Source organism: Schistocerca piceifrons, chromosome 4, assembly GCF_021461385.2.
Source record: "Schistocerca piceifrons isolate TAMUIC-IGC-003096 chromosome 4, iqSchPice1.1, whole genome shotgun sequence".
Classification (NCBI taxonomy): domain Eukaryota; kingdom Metazoa; phylum Arthropoda; class Insecta; order Orthoptera; family Acrididae; genus Schistocerca; species Schistocerca piceifrons.
The window spans coordinates 849,832,314-849,846,884 of NC_060141.1; positions in this window are offsets into that span (position 1 = coordinate 849,832,314).

The following is a 14,571-nucleotide window of genomic DNA, read 5'->3' on the forward strand; positions in this document are numbered from 1 at the left end:
ACTAGTGTCGCAGGAATCGTTCAAAACATAGACAGTAGGAAGAGTCAGTCTTCTTCTACTTGAGTCGGCATTGTGCCTTTTGCATTTAATTCCGATGCAATTTCTGTGTTTCATCGTCAATAAGAAGGTCCAAGGGATACGGTAAACCTGAAGTGAAGCATCGGAATGTATAACTCGTGTCACAGGAATGGTTCAAACATAGACAGTAGGAAGAGTCAGTCTTCTTGTACTTAAGTCTGCATTGTGCCTTTTGTATATAGTTCCGATGCAATTTCTGTGTTTCATCGTCAATAAGAACGTCCAAGGGATACAGTAAACCTGAAGTGAGGCATCGGAATATATGACTAGTGTCACAGGAATGGTTCAAAACATAGTCAGTAAAAAGAGTCAGTCTTCTTGTACTTAAGTCAACATTGTGCCTTTTCTACTTAATTCCGATGCAATTTCTGTGTTTCATCGTCAATAAGAAGGTCAGAGGGATACAGTAAACCTGAAGTGAAGCATCGGAATCTATAACTAGTGTCACAGAAATGGTTCAAAACATAGTCAGTAAGAAGAGTCAGTCTTCTTGTACTTAAGTCGGCATTGTGCCTTTTCTATTTAATTCCGATGTAATTTCTGTGTTTCATCGTCAATAAGAAGGTCAGAGGGATACAGTAAAACTGAAGTGAAGCATCGGAATCTATAAGTGGTATCACAGTAATGGTTCAAACATAGTCAGTAAGAAGAGTCAATCGTCTTGTCCTTAAGTCGGCATTGTGCCTTTTGTATTTAATTCCGATGGAAATTCGGTGTTTCATCGTCAATAAGGAGGTCCAAGGGATACAGTAAACCTGAAGTGAAGCATCGGGTTGCATAACTAGTGTCACAGGAATGGTTCAAAACATAGACAGTAGGATGAGTCAGTCTTCTTGTACTTAAGTCGGCATTGTGCCTTTTGTATTTAATTCCGATGCAATTTCTGTGTTTCATCATCAATAAGAAGGTCGGAGGGATACAGTAAACCTGAAGTGAAGCATCAGAATCTATAACTAGTGCCACAGGATAGGTTCAAAACATAGTCAGTAAGAAGACTCAGTCTTCTTGTACTTATTTTGGCATTGTGCCTTTTTATTTAATTCCGATGCAATTTCTGTGTTTCATCGTCAATATGAAGGTCCAAGGGATACAGTAAACCTGAAGTGAAGCATCGGAATGTATAACTAGTGTCACAGGAATGGTTCAAACATAGTCAGTAGGAATAGTCAGTCTTCTTGTACTTAAGTCGGCATTGTGCCTTTTGTATTTAATTCCGATGCAATTTCTGTGTTTCATCGTCAATAATAGGTCCAAGGGATACAGTAAACCTGAAGTGAAGCATCGGAATGTATAACTAGAGTCACAGGAATGGTTGAAAACATAGACAGTAGGAAGAGTCACTCTTCTTGTACTTAAGCCGTCATTGTGCCTTTTGTATTTAATTCCGATGATATTTCTGTAATTCATCGTCAATAAGAAAGTCCAAGGGATACAGTAAACCTGAAGTGAAGCATCGGAATGTATAACTAGTGTCACAGGAATGGTTCAAAACATAGACAGTAAGAAGAGTCAGTCTTCTTGTACTTAAGTCGGCATTGGGCCTTTTGTATTTAATTCCGATGCAATTTCTGTGTTTCATCGTCAATAAGAAGGTACAAGGGATACGGTAAACCTGAAGTGAAGCATCGGAATGTATAACTCGTGTCACAGGAATGGTTCAAAACATAGACAGTAGGAAGAGTCAGTCTTCTTGTACTTAAGTCTGCATTGTGCCTTTTGTATATAGTTCCGATGCAATTTCTGTGTTTCATCGTCAATAAGAACGTCCAAGGGATACAGTAAACCTGAAGTGAGGCATCGGAATATATGACTAGTGTCACAGGAATGGTTCAAAACATAGTCAGTAAAAAGAGTCAGTCTTCTTGTACTTAAGTCAGCATTGTGCCTTTTCTACTTAATTCCGATGCAATTTCTATGTTTCATCGTCAATAAGAAGGTCAGAGGGATACAGTAAACCTGAAGTGAAGCATCGGAATCTATAACTAGTGTCACAGAAATGGTTCAAAACATAGTCAGTAAGAAGAGTCAGTCTTCTTGTACTTAAGTCGGCATTGTGCCTTTTCTATTTAATTCCGATGTAATTTCTGTGTTTCATCGTCAATAAGAAGGTCAGAGGGATACAGTAAACCTGAAGTGAAGCATCGGAATCTATAAGTGGTATCACAGTAATGGTTCAAACATAGTCAGTAAGAAGAGTCAATCGTCTTGTCCTTAAGTCGGCATTGTGCCTTTTGTATTTAATTCCGATGGAAATTCGGTGTTTCATCGTCAATAAGGAGGTCCAAGGGATACAGTAAACCTGAAGTGAAGCATCGGGTTGCATAACTAGTGTCACAGGAATGGTTCAAAACATAGACAGTAGGATGAGTCAGTCTTCTTGTACTTAAGTCGGCATTGTGCCTTTTGTATTTAATTCCGATGCAATTTCTTTGTTTCATCATCAATAAGAAGGTCGGAGGGATACAGTAAACCTGAAGTGAAGCATCAGAATCTATAACTAGTGCCACAGGATAGGTTCAAAACATAGTCAGTAAGATGACTCAGTCTTCTTGTACTTATTTTGGCATTGTGCCTTTTTATTTAATTCCGATGCAATTTCTGTGTTTCATCGTCAATATGAAGGTCCAAGGGATACAGTAAACCTGAAGTGAAGCATCGGAATGTATAACTAGTGTCACAGGAATGGTTCAAACATAGTCAGTAGGAATAGTCAGTCTTCTTGTACTTAAGTCGGCATTGTGCCTTTTGTATTTAATTCCGATGCAATTTCTGTGTTTCATCGTCGATAATAGGTCCAAGGGATACAGTATACCTGAAGTGAAGCATCGGAATGTGTAGTGTCGGTAGCTGGACCGACACCGTGATGTTGATTGCTGAAAAGGAATGCTAAACTAAAGCTGTAGCCGATAGTGCACGCACGGCAATAAGCATACGGGCGTGAAGTCTGGAACATAAAAACTTATGAATGAATAAGAAGAAAAGTATGTAGATGCTTTTTACTTAACTTTTAATAATTCCTTGGAATACATCTCTCTTGATTACTCGTAAGCTATAGGCACTGATACAAATGGCTCCTTGCTAGTTCGTAGCCATTAACTTAGCTGATGGCTATTATGTCTCTCGGCTAATGAGAGAGAAGGCTTCGTACAACTGGGCGATAGCTAGGTTCGCGTACAACTGGGCGGTAGCTTGGTTCTCGTACAACTGGGCGATAGCTAGGTTCGCGTACAACTGGGCGGTAGCTTGGTTCTCGTACAACTGGGCGATAGCTAGGTTCGCGTACAACTGGGGCGAGTCCACTCTCGTATCACGAGACCTGCCTTGGTGGTGGCGCTAGGTCTGCGATCACAGTGGCGACACGCGGGTCCGACATGTACTACATGGACCGCGGCCGATTTAAGCTACCACCTAGCAAGTGTGGTGTCTGGCGGTGACACCACATTCCTCCCCCGCAAATCGGCGAACGGTCGTGAGATAAGGCTTCCGCCCGCCGTGGGGAGGACCACATGTTGACGTATGCGTTGAGGTGGGGAGCCTAACAACAGGCGAGGCTGTGCCACCCGCACCCGGCCATCCGGTCCGAGGGGAGCTAGGAAACGCCTGCAAAACTAGTCCAGGGTGCACGTCAACATGCGGTGTATGCGCCCGTAAAGAACTGGGGTCGACCTCCATTGCGTCGGGGTAGCCGACGCGCGATGACGTCATGTGGTCCGGAGCGGGCGGGCGTTCCATGGCGGAGGACAGCTGGTCACGGGAAGCGATCGGCGGCGCGTGACCCTGGGAGGCGCTTGGCGGCTGCAACGAAGCGTCGAATGCGGTCGGCGGCGGCGGCGGCTGCTGCTGCTGCTGCTGCTGCTGCGGCGGCGGCGGCGCGTCGCCATGGGGCAAAATGGAAGGCATCGTCGGTAACACCTGGGGATGAGGCGAGCCAGTAGATGGGTCCCCAGGGCGCTGACCGGACGGCACCGTCGCTGAAAGCAGACGGGGAGCGGCAGAACCCGAGCGACGACAGAGGCGCAGCTGATTGAGATGCCGACGCACCTCACCAGAGGCCCCCAAAACCAAATACATCGCGCGGCCGAGGCAGCGAAGAATGCGCCCTGCGAGCCAACGCCGTGACCCGCGATAGTTGCGATAAAATACAACGTCGCCTGGAGCAAAAGCAGGAGTCTGCCGCTGCACAGGAACCTGATGCGGCGGATGCAGCAAAGACATCAAGGTGCGATGAGGACGACCGTGGAGCAACTCAGCCGGCGAGCGACCATCTCGGGGCTGAGAGCGATACGAAGACAAAAAGAGCAACAATGCGTCCTCCCGAGAATGCGACTCTTTCAATTTCAACATCTGTGACTTGAAAGTCCGGACCAATCGTTCAGCGGCACCGTTGGACTGAGGCGAAAACGGCGCGGATGTCAGATGTTGAATACCATTGGCCTGGCAGAATGACTGAAATTCTGCGGACATGAATTGTGGGCCATTGTCGGAAACAATAGTCTGCGGAAGACCTTCAATGCAAAAGATAGCAGACAACGCTTGGATGGTGGCGGAGGACGTCGTGGAAGACATCCGAACAACAAAAGGAAAATTACTGAAGGCGTCGACCAGAACCAACCATCGAGCATTCCAGAATGGTCCAGCAAAATCAATGTGCAAGCGTTGCCAAGGGGAAGTGGCTTTTGGCCACTCAAAGACTTTCCGCGGCGGTGCGGACTGTTGATCGGCACCCGCCGGGCACGAAGAACACATATTCGTAATCGCAGCATCGATTCCGAACCAAGTACAGTGCTGACGAGCAAGTTGTTTCGTTCGCACTATACCCCAATGTCCTTGGTGAAGAAGCCGTAAAACAGAGGACTGTAACGAACGTGGGACCACGACTCTGGACTGATCATTATCAGAACGCAACAACAAAACACCACGTCGAACAAAAAGTCTCTCCTTGTGAGCAAAAAATCGGCGAACCAGCGGATCCTCGATCCGAGACTTTGACAAAGGCCATTGCGTAGCAACAAAACGTAAAACAGTAGCAAGGACAGGGTCAGCAGCTGTGGCTGTAGCGACACGACGAAAATCAATCGGAAACGATTCGACCACTTCATCGGTTTCCGAATCAATGAACATGCAAGCAAGTTCGGAAGAATCGAATGCTTGATCCTCAGCAACAGGCAAACGGGACAACGCATCGGCGTTGCCGTGCTTAGCAGTGGACCGATACAAGATATCGTAGCGGTACTGCGAGAGGAAAATAGACCAGCGAATGAATTTCTGCGCTGTACGTGGAGGTACAGGCTTGGACGGATGAAAAAGCGATGTCAAAGGTTTGTGGTCTGTGATGATGGTAAAGTGACGACCATACAAGAAATCATGGAACTTAGTAACACCAAACACGAGAGCCAAAGCTTCTTTCTCTATCTGTGAATAATTTCTTTGCGCAGACGAGAGCAATTTGGACGCAAAGGCAATAGGGCGATCATGCGAGCCAACTTTGTGCGCAAGCACAGCACCGATCCCGAAATCCGATGCATCTACCATCAACAAAAGGGGTTTCTGGGGATCGAATGGCGTAAGGCAAGTATTAGAAAGCAACGCCGATTTCAACTGGCGAAAGGCGCGTTCACATTCCGGCGTCCAGACGAACGGAACACCTTTACGGCGTAAGCGATGAAGCGGAGCTGAAATGGAAGAGGCATTGCGCACATATTTATGGTAATAATTAATTTTACCCAACACACTCTGTAGCTGTTTCAGATTTGTAGGGGACGGCAAGTCTTGTATGGCACGGAGGTGCTCTGGACTCGGATGTATGCCTTGGGCATTAATGACATGTCCCAGGTATGGTAAGTCACGAGCAAAAAACACACATTTGTCCTTCCTCAAGCGAAGACCATTTTGCCGCAAGACCTGAAATAATGTTCGTAAATTCGCAAGATGATCTTCTTCTGTCTGTCCGGAGATCACTATATCGTCCAGATAGTTTGCTGCAGTAGGGACCGACGCACAAATAGTTTGTAAATATTGCTGAAACAAGGCAGGGGCGGATGCACACCCGAATGGCAGTCTTTTGAAGCGGTACAATCCAAGATGCGTGTTAACCACCAATACGCGCTGGGATTCGTCGTCCACCGGTATTTGCAAGTACGCATCGGCTAGGTCCAACTTTGAAAAATATTTTCCCGGGCACAGTTTAGCAAAAAGATCTTCCGGGCGGGGCAAAGGAAAAGTAGCAGTCACTAGCTGTGGATTCACTGTGGCCTTGAAGTCCACGCAAAGTCTCAATTTTCCGGAAGGTTTTGGCAAAATGACTAAGGGTGAGGCCCAGAGAGAAGCTTGCACACGTTCAATTACACCCTGTGATTCGAGATCGTGTAACGTTCTTGCGACCTCATCACGCAATGCGTGGGGAACATTGCGCGCCCTGAAAAATTTCGGTTGCGCGTTTACCTTTAGTTCTAAATGTGCTTCATAGTTTTTAGCGCAACCTAAGCCCGGTGCAAAAATGTCTGCAAATTCGTCACACAGCCGAGAAACACTGTCTGTAGGCACAGTCTGATTCACAGATAGGACCTGATTTACAATAGACATGTTAAACAACTTAAATAAATCTAGACCAAATAAGTTCACTGCAGAAGAAGAACGAAGAACGTAAAATGACACAAGTTTTGTTTGTCCCTTGTATGTTGCAAGAAGGCTGCACTGTCCTAACACAGGAATTTTCTGTCCGGAATATGTAGTTAGCTGAACATTTGCGGCACGCAACGGAGGTGCGCCCAGTTGTTTGTACGTGTCGTGATTGAGCAATGAAACTGCAGCTCCGGTATCGAGCTGGAATGGTATCACTTTGCCGTCAAAGTCTAAGTCCACAAAAAGTTTATTGTCCTGCTGACGACAAGAGCGACTGTTTTGTGCAATTGGAACAGACACCGGTACAGAATCACTTGCTAATTGACGTGATTTCCGGCGACGTCGACGCACAGTTTTTGTGGGACGATCACAGTCACTGTTAGAGAAAGTGTCACTGGACGAAGCGGAATTAACGACATGAATGTCCATAGGCGAAGGTCCACGAGCCTGAGCGTCCTTGGTTCGATTCCGGCGCGAAGCAAAGGGCCTGGAATGATTGAGATTGTCTGATCTGAGCTTTTTCTGGCAAACACTTTGAACATGTCCTTTCTTATTGCAGAAAAAGCAAATAGCTTGGCGTGACGGGCAATGTTCACGCGAATGTCTAGTAGCACACCGCGGGCAAGATTTCACTGCATTTGCGGGCTGGCGCGGCACACCTGGCTTAGCACGCGGCGGTCGCTGTGTCGCCGTGCGCGAGGCCCGGTTACCGGGTCGCGCAGCGCGTCCAGCGGGCCGGTTAATGTTACACACGGCTGGCGAAGTTTCAAAAGATTCCTGAGCACAGTCCAGTGTGTCCTGTCTATCCAATATGTCTATCACTTGTTGAAGGGAGGGATTAACTAGTTTCAAAATTTGCTCCCGTATGCGAACATCAGAAACGTTCTGTGCAATTGCATCACGCACCATTGTATCTGAATAAGAAAGACCACAGTCACATTCAAAGGCACAGTCCCTAGTAAGTCCTTGCAATGTTGCTACCCACTCCCTATTAGTTTGACCGGCCGTACGTTTTGTACGAAAAAACGTATACCGTTTTGCAACCACATTAACTGTTTCTTTGAAATAGGCATCTAATGCAGACAAAATTTCCTCGTATGACAAAGTTGCTACGTCGCGCCGGGGAAACAATTTCACTATCACACGGTATATGGACACACCGACACAAGAAAGCAAAAACGGCTGCCGCTCATTACCTTGAATTCTGTAGGCAGCCATGTGAAAGGCGAACTGACGAGACCACTCTTGCCAGGTCTCATCGGCTGCCACGTATGGTCGAAAGGGAGGTGCAACAGCGTTCAGTGGCAGCGGTAGCGAAGAAGCGGCGGCGGCCGCATCGGTGTGCAGCGCACGTTGACCCTGGACGAGCTGTCCAAGGGCATCCAGTAACGCCTGCGTCTGCTGATTCTGCAAGCGATAAAATTCGGACAGTACATCTGGAGGTTGTGGCGAAGCCATGACACAATTAAATGTAAGCAATCAGAAATAAATGTAAGCAATCAGAAAAAGGTCCTTTTCCCTCGTCGCCAATAATTGTAGTGTCGGTAGCTGGACCGACACCGTGATGTTGATTGCTGAAAAGGAATGCTAAACTAAAGCTGTAGCCGATAGTGCACGCACGGCAATAAGCATACGGGCGTGAAGTCTGGAACATAAAAACTTATGAATGAATAAGAAGAAAAGTATGTAGATGCTTTTTACTTAACTTTTAATAATTCCTTGGAATACATCTCTCTTGATTACTCGTAAGCTATAGGCACTGATACAAATGGCTCCTTGCTAGTTCGTAGCCATTAACTTAGCTGATGGCTATTATGTCTCTCGGCTAATGAGAGAGAAGGCTTCGTACAACTGGGCGATAGCTAGGTTCGCGTACAACTGGGCGGTAGCTTGGTTCTCGTACAACTGGGCGATAGCTAGGTTCGCGTACAACTGGGCGGTAGCTTGGTTCTCGTACAACTGGGCGATAGCTAGGTTCGCGTACAACTGGGGCGAGTCCACTCTCGTATCACGAGACCTGCCTTGGTGGTGGCGCTAGGTCTGCGATCACAGTGGCGACACGCGGGTCCGACATGTACTACATGGACCGCGGCCGATTTAAGCTACCACCTAGCAAGTGTGGTGTCTGGCGGTGACACCACAGAATGTATAACTAGAGTCACAGGAATGGTTGAAAACATAGACAGTAGGAAGAGTCACTCTTCTTGTACTTAAGCCGTCATTGTGCCTTTTGTATTTAATTCCGATGATATTTCTGTAATTCATCGTTAATAAGAAAGTCCAAGGGATACAGTAAACCTGAAGTGAAGCATCGGAATGTATAACTAGTGTCACAGGAATGGTTCAAAACATAGACAGTAAGAAGAGTCAGTCTTCTTGTACTTAAGTCGGCATTGGGCCTTTTGTATTTAATTCCGATGCAATTTCTGTGTTTCATCGTCAATAAGAAGGTCCAAGGGATACAGTAAACCTGAAGTGAAGCATCGGAATGGATAACTAGTGTCACAGGAATGGTACAAAACATAGACAGTAAGAAGTGTCAGTCTTCTTGTACTTAAGTCGGAATTGTGCCTTTTGTATTTAATTCCGAAGCAATTTCTGTGTTTCATCGTCAATGAGAAGGTCCAAGGGATACAGTAAACCTGAAGTGAAGCATCGGAATGTATAACTAGTGTGACAGGAATGGTTCAAAACATGGACATTAGGAAGAGTCAGTCTTCTTGTACTTAAGTCGGCATTGTGCCTTTTGTATTTAATTCCGATGCAATTTCTGTGTTTCATCGTAAATAATAAGGTCGAACGGATACAGTAAACGTGAAGTGAAGCATCGGAATGTACAACTAGTGTCACCGGAATGGTTCAAAGCATAGTCAGTAAAAAGAGTCAGTCTTCTTGTACTTAAGTCGGCATTGTGCCTTTTCTATTTAATTCCGATGCAATTTCTGTGTTTCATCGTCAATAAGAAGGTCAGAGGAATACAGTAAACCTGAAGTGAAGCATCGGAATCTATAAGTGGTATCACAGTAATGGTTCAAACATAGTCAGTAAGAAGAGTCAATCGTCTTGACCTTAAGTCGGCATTGTGCCTTTCGTATTTAATTCCGATGGAATTTCGGTGTTTCATCGTCAATAAGGAGGTCCGAGGGATACAGTAAACCTGAAGTGAAGCATCGGATTGTATAACTAGTGTCACAGGAATGGTTCAAAACATAGACAGTAGGATGAGTCAGTCATCTTGTACTTAAGTCGGCATTGTGCATTTTGTATTTAATTCCGATGCAATTTCTGTGTTTCATCATCAATAAGAAGGTCAGAGCGATACAGTAAACCTGAAGTGAAGCAGCGGAATCTATAACAAGTGTCACAGGATAGGTTCAAAACATAGTCAGTCTTCTTGTACTTATTTCGGCATTGTGCCTTTTTATTTAATTCCGATGCAATTTCTGTGTTTCATCGTCAATATAAAGGTCCAAGGGATACAGTAAACCTGAAGTGAAGCATCGGAATGTATAACTAGTGTCACAGGAATGGTTCAAACATAGTCAGTAGGAAGAGTCAGTCTTCTTGTACTTAAGCTGGCATTGTGCCTTTTGTATTTAATTCCGATGCAATTTCTGTGTTTCATCGTCAATAATAGGTCCAACGGATACAGTTAACCTGAAGTGAAGCATCGGAATGTATAACTTGTGTCACAGGAATGGTTCAAAACATAGACAGTAGGAGGAGTCAGTCTTCTTGTACTTAAGTCCGCATTGTGCCTTTTGTATATAGTTCCGATGCAATTTCTGTGTTTCATCGTTAATAAGAACGTCCAAGGGATACAGTAAACCTGAAGTGAGGCATCGGAATATATGACTAGTGGCACAGGAATGGTTCAAAACATAGTCAGTAAAAAGAGTCTGTCTTCTTGTACTTAAGTCGGCATTGTGCCTTTTCTATTTAATTCCGATGCAATTTCTGTGTTTCATCGTCAATAAGAAGGTCCAAGGGATGCTGTACACCTGAAGTGACGCATCGGAATCTATAACTAGTGTCACTGGAATGGTTCATATCATAGACAGTAGGAAGAGTCAGTCTTCTTGTACTTAAGTCGGCATTGTGCCTTTTCTATTTAATTCCGATGCAATTTCTGTGTTTCATCGTCAATAAGAGGGTCAGAGGAATACAGTAAACCTGAAGTATAGCATCGGAATGTATAACTAGTGTCACAGGAATCGTTCAAAACATAGACAGTAGGAAGAGTCAGTCTTCTTCTACTTGAGACGGCATTGAGACTTTGGTATTTATTTCCGATGCGATTTCTGTGCTTCATCGTCAATATGAAGGTCAGAGGGATACAGTAAACCTGAAGTGAAGCATCGGAATCTATAAGTAGTGTCACAGGAATGGTTCAAAACATAGACAGTAGGAAGAGTCATTCTTCTTGTACATTAGTCGGCATTGTGCCTTTTCTATTTAATTCCGATGCAATTTCTGTGTTTCATCGTCAATAAGACGGTCAGAGGGATACAGTAAACCTGAAGTGAATCATCGTAATCTATAACTAGTGTCACAGGAATGGTTCAAAACAAAGACAGTGGGAAGAGTCAGTCTACATGTACTTAAGTCGGCATTGTGCCTTTTGTAGTTACTTCCGATGCAATTTTTGTGTTTCATCGTCAATAAGAAAGTCAGAGGGATACAGTAAACCTGAAGTGAAACATCGTATTCTATAACTAGTGTCACCGGAATGGTTCAAACATAGTCAGTACGAAGGGTCAGTCTTCTTGTACTGAAGTCGGCATTGTGCCTTTTGTATTTCATTCCGATGCAATTTCTGTGTTTCATCGTCAATAAGACGGTCCAAGGGATACAGTAAACCTGAAGTGAAGCATCGGAGTGTATAACTAGTGTGACAGGAATGGTTCAAAACATGGACAGTAGGAAGAGTCAGTTTTCTTGTACTTGATTCGGCATTGTGCATTTTGTATTTAATTCCGATGCAATTTCTGTGTTTCATCGTCAACAAGAAGGTCCAAGGGATACAGTAAACCTGACGTGAAGCATCGGAATATATAACTCTTGTCACAGGAATGGTTAAAAGCATAGACAGTAGAAAGAGTCAGTCTTCTTGTACTTAAGTCGGCATTGTGCCTTTTGTATATAGCTGCGATGCAATTTCTGTGTTTCATCGTAAATAAGAACGTCCAAGGGACACAGTAAACCTGAAGTGAGGCATCAGAATATATGACTAGTGTCACAGGAATGGTTCAAAACATAGTCAGTAAAAAGAGTCAGTCTTCTTGTACTTAAGTCGGCATTGTGCCTTTTCTATTTAATTCCGATGCAATTTCTGTGTTTCATCGTCAATAAGAAGGTCCAAGGGATGCAGTACACCTGAAGTGACGCATCGGAATCTATAACTAGTGTCACTGGAATGGTTCATAACGTAGACAGTAAGAAGAGTCAGTCTTCTTGTACTTAAGTCTGCATTGTGCCTTTTCTATTTAATTCCGATGCAATTTCTGTGTTTCATCGTCAATAAGAAGGTCAGAGGGATACAGTAAACCTGAAGTGAAGCATCGGAATCTATAAGTGGTATCACAGTAATGATTCAAACATAGTCAGTAAGAAGAGTCAATCGTCTTGTCCTGAAGTCGGCATTGTGCCTTTGGTATTTAATTCCGATGGAATTTCGGTGTTTCATCGTCAATAAGGAGGTCCAAGATATACAGTAAACCTGAAGTGAAGCATCGGATTGTATAACTATTGTCACAGGAATGGTTCAAAACATAGACAGTAGGATGAGTCAGTCTTCTTGTACTTAAGTCGTCATTGTGCCATTTGTATTTAAATCCGATGCAATTTCTGTGTTTCATCATCAATAAGAAGGTCAGAGGGATACAGTAAACCTGAAGTGAAGCATCGGAATCTATAACTAGTGTCACAGGATAGGTTCAAACATAGTCAGTAAGAAGACTCAGTCTTCTTGTACTTATTTCGGCATTGTGCCTTTTTATTTAATTCCGATGCAATTTCTGTGTTTCATCGTCAATATGAAGGTCCAAGGGATACAGTAAACCTGAAGTGAAGCATCGGAATGTATAACTAGTGTCACAGGAATGGTTCAAACATAGTCAGTAGGAAGAGTCAGTCTTCTTGTACTTAAGTCGGCATTGTGCCTTTTGTATTTAATGCCGAAGCAATTTCTGTGTTTCATCGTCAATAATAGGTCCAAGGGATACAGTAAACCTGAAGTGAAGCATCGGAATGTATAACTAGAGTCACTGGAATGGTTGAAAATGTAGACAGTAGGAAGAGTCACTCTTCTTGTACTTAAGTCGGCATTGTGCCTTTTGTATTTAGTTCCGATGATATTTCCGTAATTCATCGTCAATAAGAAAGTCCAAGGGATACAGTAAACCTGAAGTGAAGCATCGGAATGTATAACTAGTGTCACAGGAATGGTTCAAAACATAGACAGTATGAAGTGTCAGTCTTCTTGTACTTAAGTCGGCATTGTGCCTTTTGTATTTAATTCCGATCCAATTTCTGTGCTTCATCGTCAATAACAAGGTCCAAGGGATACTGTAAACCTGAAGTGAAGCATCGGAATGTATAACTAGTGTCACAGGAATGGTTCAAACATAGACACTAAGAAGAGTCAGTCTTCTTGTACTTAAGTTGGAATTGTGCCTTTTGTATTTAATTCCGATGCAATTTCTGTGTTTCATCGTCAATAATAGGTCCAAGGGATACAGTAAACCTGAAGTGAAGCATCGGAATGTATAACTAGAGTCACTGGAATGGTTGAAAACATAGACAGTAGGAAGAGTCACTCTTCTTGTACTTAAGTCGGCATTGTGCCTTTTGTATTTAGTTCCGATGATATTTCTGTAATTCATCGTCAATAAGAAAGTCCAAGGGATACAGTAAACCTGAAGTGAAGCATCGGAATGTATAACTAGTGTCACAGGAATGGTTCAAATCATAGACAGTAAGAAGAGTCAGTCTTCTTGTACTTAAGTCGGCATTGTGCCTTTTGTATTTAATTCCGATCCAATTTCTGTGCTTCATCGTCAATAACAAGGTCCAAGGGATACAGTAACCGTGAAGTGAAGCATCGGAATGTATAACTAGTGTCACAGGAATGGTTCAAAACATAGGCAGTAGGAAGAGTCAGTCCTCTTGTACTTAAGTCGGCATTGTGCCTTTTGTATTTAATTCCGAAGCAATTTCTGTGTTTCATCGTCAATAAGAACGTCCAAGGGATACAGTAAACCTGAAGTGTGGCATCGGAATCTATGACTAGTGTCTCAAGAATGGTTCAAAACATAGTCAGTAAAAAGGGTCAGTCTTCTTGTACTTAAGTCGTCATTGTGCCTTTCGTATTTAATTCCGATGGAATTTCGGTGTTTCATCGTCAATAAGAAGATCCAAGGAATACAGTAATCCTGAAGTGAAGCGTCGGAATGTATAACTAGTGTGACAGGAATGGTTCAAAACATAGACAGTAGGAAGAGTCAGTCTTCTTGTACTTATGTCGGCATTGTGCCTTTTGTATTTAATTCCGATGCAATTTCTGTGTTTCGTCGTCAACTAGAAAGTCCAAGGGATACAGTAAACCTGCAGTGAAGCACCCGAATCTATAACTAGTGTCACAGGAATGGTTCAAAGCATAGAGAGTAATAAGAGTCAGGCTTCTTGTACTTAAGTCGGCATTGTGCCTTTTGTATTTAATTCCGATGCAATTACTGTGTTTCATCGTCAATAAGAAGGTTAGAGGGATATAGTAAACCTGAAGTAAAGCATCGGAATCCATAACTAGTGTCACAGGAATTGTTCAAATCATAGAGAGTAGGATGAGTCAGTCTTCTTGTACTAAAGTCGGCA